General features: G+C 37.1%; 1 long non-coding RNA gene across 1 annotated transcript; it reads right to left on the bottom strand.

The window, feature by feature from the left end:
* Positions 1-311: 311 nt before the first annotated feature.
* On the bottom strand, positions 312-3,375 carry LOC114552055 (uncharacterized). The gene is made up of 3 exons (XR_003692100.1): positions 3,350-3,375; positions 2,479-2,570; positions 312-394 (listed from the first exon to the last, which is right to left on the bottom strand). It is a non-coding gene; the product is annotated as an uncharacterized LOC114552055 (long non-coding RNA).
* Between the last annotated feature and the right edge of the window lie 1,807 nt (positions 3,376-5,182).

The raw sequence follows: 5,182 nt of genomic DNA on the forward strand, positions 1-5,182 counted from the left end.
CATAATGTGTCCTTTAAGATCCTTTGAATAACTTAACTTCTCCCCAGCCACTGAATAAATGGCCATGTTTCAAATTGATTATTGTATACATTTTAATAGAAATCAACTGACATGGGAGTTAATACTATAAATTAAATTCTAAAAGTTTTTATTTTTTATATTTTGCGATCATGGCCAGTAGATTTTTTTTTTTGGTGAGGAGATTGTCTGTTCTTACAATTGCTTATGGTAGGCATCTTAATAAATAATACCTTTAGGCTTCCAAAATTAAGTTTAACTCACCGCTGATTGTGTACGCTTTTCCCCAAGAATGAAGCTGTTAATGTCAGTTCCACGAACTGAGAACATTAATTCCGCTATCCCCACATTTTCTCCTCCGTGATCTCCTCTCACTCTGAAAATAAAACATGAATTTTAGATCTCATCAAGGACACAATTATGCAGAAGTGCCAACAAATAATACGTGAATCCTTTAAATTTCCCTGCATTTTTGCATAATTTAGTAATACAATATGGTCTGACAGGTCTATGTACTGTATGTAGTATAATTGATCTGTAGGTGCTCACAAAGTATAATGAGAAATATAAGTAACTTCAATTGTTTCTTTTCTTAAACTGGTAAATAAGCAAGATTACTGGGCCCCTGTTTCAGAAAGCAGGCTTAAAAAACTGAGTGATATGTGAAACTCCAAGTTCCAGAACAGCTGATCAGAATTAGTTCAGTCAACTCTTAGTATGTTGAACCTGATGAAAACGCGCGTGTGTGGGGATAACAAAAAAAACATCATCACTGGAGCCCCGATACTACGATTCACTATGGCAATGGGTAAATAAAGAAAGGCAGAGCCTCCATTTTAAATCGGGTGGAGTGGGAAAAAAATGAATGTGTGCCAACGCGGACCATGATAGGCTATTCACGTTAAAATGCAGGAGTGGAGGATCAATACGTTAACATTAGTAGTTTTTAATACAGCGTTGCTCATTCATCATTTACAAGACTGGACTTTCCTTAATGAATGATAAAGAGCTGGAATTTTCCTAGAGCCCATTACATTTATTTTAAAAAGGCTAAAGGCCTGTTTATTAATTTGTAATATGAAGGGACAAAATGCAGGTGGCAATAATTGAACATAAAAATACTAATCAAACACATTAGACATAGTTTAGCCTACTCATAGACAGATTGTAAAGTAACAGTCCGTCCCAGAAGGTTAGCCTATTAATGATTTTTTTTGCAGTGGAAGAGGTGTCTAGGTTCAAACTGACTGTAAAGTTCTATTTTAAATTGATAAAATTTTGTATTTTATGAAATGCTGTCAACACATTCAGGCCATGCAGCTAAGAATGAAAATCTCACTTTTAAATTACTTTTATTTGTTTCTGCTGCACCACTGCCAGCCTCACTCAGAAATGTCACATGTATCATATCCAACATGATAACTATGATAAGAATGTTCGAATCAGTGCATCTACAATATGAAAGATTACTGTTCATTGATTAGTTTTATAGAGATTAGTTTAACAGTGATTAGGCTGCTGCAGTAATGTAGCTCACAGTAAGCGTCTCAGTGCAACTGTTGACCTGACAGCTGCCTTAATGTCCACAGAGTCAGTGTTATAAAGAATTAGGGCAGCTTTGTTTAAAAAAAAAAAAAAAAAAAAATAGACAAAAAAAGGAAATATCGGACAACTGCTTCAGGCTCTGCAGGAGGAGAGAAACCCCTAAGGTTTATGTGATCTCGGTCTCTGAAACTGAAAACCCAGAGTTTCCCTCATCTCTGGCTTAACTTACTCTGAGTTTTCACTAAAGGGCTTTGGTTTGTTACTCTTTATATTAACAAACACAAATGAACATTTTTATTTCTTAAACCAGTAGTTTTAAAAGGGGAGAATTTTGAATGAATGTTCTGAATTATGTTTATTATTTAGTGTAGCTTTCCTTAAATTGTCCAATGTAGCAAACATTTCAAAATAGTTAAAAACACTCAACTTTGAAGGTCAGCTGATTTGTTTTCGATTTTTAACTTTTTCTATATCCATTGTACAAGTTAGATTATGGAACAATTGACAATTGTTGTAGCTTTTCTGATAACTTATTTAAGAAAGAAAAATACTGTCATGGAGGCCTATGTGTGAGGTTACAACATACTGTAGTTGATTCATGTTAGAGACAACAATTTAAAAAGTAGCCCATGTCATGTGAAAGAGTAAGACCATTGAGAATTTTGTAATGTCATCTTTAGTTAATGAGTTTATACAAGTTTCAGATGCAATTTAGCAATGCTGATTATGTCCACTTGTAGGTCCAAGCATGTGTTCAGACTATGCTACTTTGAACCAACTGCAAAGCACTACTATATCTGCAATAATAAGTTTGAGTGTTTTTTTTTTTTTTTTTTTTCTTCTGATGGAGCCGTTCGAGGGTAGCCTCAAATTTACGCAATAACAATAATAATTACAATTAAATAACATCACTACCTCAGAGGAAACCCATGCTCATTCACAGCTTCATTGAAGAATGCCAGGTGTGTATCAGATCGGTTGTTGTCTGCTACCTTGAGGTACATCATCTACATATACAATAACAAATAGAATAATACATCAATACTGTCAAGAATTTATTTTCCCCTGTAAAATAAGTCAGCTGACAAAGTTCTGAAGGGGTAAAACAATGCTTAAATGACAGGTGGAACAGTAAGAACTATTGACTCATTCAATTTATAATGGGATCTCATGACATGAGAAATCATCAAAACAGTTAATTTTAGTTCAGTTCATAATAAAGAGTTCAGCACTGATAAAACTGCTGAATGGGACAGATGTAAACTTGACAGGAAAATTGTTAAAGGTTAAAAGTACACCCTCAAAGTTAACAGAAAAATACGTAATAGGTTCAATACGACTTTGCAAAGTCAAGTTCATGTAATTGACTTTCTGAAACCATTCAAGTGAAAAGGCTATTAAAATCTACAGGACTTAGGAATATGCTGTGTATGCCAAGGCTAACCAGTTGTTTATTTTTACATTTGTCATGAACATCCAAGAAACCATAAGGACATTTGCTACGTATTTTGCAAAGACCGGCTAACTCTGACTTTTTCAAATTATGAATTTTTCAAATTATGAATTAGGAGGTTCCTGAGTTGGTATGGAATGACCCTAGGGGTAGGCTACACTGCTGGATGACAGAAAACCATAGAAGTCAAATATATTTGTTTCTAAGGAACACCACCTGTTTGTACAGAAAATAAACTAAAAACGTATGAGAATAAAAAAAAAATCTTCCATGCTTAAAATGGGGTCAGTCAGTAACATTTTGCAGTTCTTTGTCCTTGAAAGGAATTCTTACCTTTCTTGAATAGCCATCTATTCCCCAAAGATAACAAAGTTGTACCTAGATTAAAATAAATCAGACAAGTAGTAAGTCCAAAACACACTACATAACTCTTTGATCTATTACTCTGGTTGATGTGATACAATATACACAATGCCAGATACACAACTAGAAACAAAAAACGAACTAAACAGATACAGATAGTGTACAGACATACCTGATGAGCTTGTGATTGGTGTCAATGTGCACCATGTACTTTGGGTAAGGAACTGTGTACGTCCTCCTCACCACACATCTCAGACGAGTCATCCTGGAAAGTACACCTACACTGTCCACGCCGATGCATGGATGCATACACTCTGTCCCATTGCACTCTGTGTCCCTGTGCAAGTAGAGCACCTTTGACTACTCTGCACCCAGCATCTGGCATTGTGCTCTTAATTCCTGTGATCAATGAGTCCAATTCATCGTCACTGCAGCCACTGTATGAGGCAGATATAGATAGATTATTTTCAGCCATCCGCCTAAAAAAGTGTAGCTCTCGACACACCAAGGAGTCTAGCGATGCATTTTGATGGCAGCCCAAGTTCTAGAAGATGTGTGAGGGTCTCTACTGACGTCGTCAATCGTGGGACGCCCACGAAAGCCCTTCTGCAAATCCAGTGTTATAAATGTCTGCTCATTCTCCATCTCCTGTTGGATAACAGTACTTAAATTTGTAAGTGCAGACAGTAATTCTTCTCCTACATTCACTGCGTCATCCAGAGCACTTAATAAAACTAAATTCTGATGGCAAACAAAATGTAACCCTTCCATGTCGAGAGGCTGCCTCTCCAAGATGTGTAGCAGTCGGTCATGCAATCTCTGAAGGATTTCACGCTTCAGTGATTCCTAAAGGATAGAGAGAAATCGATATTTAAATTTTATTTACTTGCTGTCTGTAAATGTTTTCTTAGCTTTCCCCTTAAATACAGAATCACAAGCTGTGAATTGGAGGCCAACTTCAGCTTCCTCTTATGCCGGTTTAACATACAACGCAGCTCCCGGGCCAATAATTGCACAAAAGCCCGAGCTGCTACCTCGGCTTGGAGCGACAGACCCTGTCAAACAGTCACTTAATTCATAAAAATTTCACCTTTATGGAAAGATACTAGCCTTAACCCTATTAGCATGCAGACGCGCTAGCGTAGCTCGCTAGCTCAGCTCGCTAGCTTAGGATGATAGTTGCACAATTAAACCGGTTAACATTAACAATTAAACAACATCTCATAACAAGGAGATAACTAACTAAACACGTTAAGTTATACTTACCGCTCCCCTGTCGTTGCCAGAAGCCATATTGAGGGCTCAACCAACTGACTGAACTCCACCGTGACCGCGCTAGCCCGCACCACAGGCACGTAGCGCTGTGCGAACGCGTTCATGATTGGCTTATGAGTAAACAATCCCCCACGTGGGGTGCGTTCTTGTGATTGGCTAAAATAAGGGAGCCATCTGATTGGTTGCAGATCTGTTTAAAAAAAGGCATTTGTGTGTGAGTCGAGCCACGTCAGGGGAGTCTCAAAATTCACACACAAATGCAGGGAAGTTAACAGACCGCAAGCAGTTTGTAAATCAAGATTTATTTGTGTGTGCATCAGAAATACATTTGTGAATCTTGTCCTGTGCATTTGTGAATCTTGTGTGCATTTGTAAATTTTGTTTGCATTTCTGAATTGTGTGTGCATTTATGAATTTTCTGTGCATTTATGAATTTTCTGTGCATTTTTCTGTGCATTTGCATTTGTGTATCCTGTGTGTGCATGTATGAATCCTGTGTGTGCATGTGTGAATGTAGTGTGTGCATTT

Source organism: Perca flavescens, unplaced genomic scaffold (assembly GCF_004354835.1).
Source record: "Perca flavescens isolate YP-PL-M2 unplaced genomic scaffold, PFLA_1.0 EPR50_1.1_unplaced_scaf_6, whole genome shotgun sequence".
Taxonomy (NCBI): Eukaryota; Metazoa; Chordata; class Actinopteri; order Perciformes; family Percidae; genus Perca; species Perca flavescens.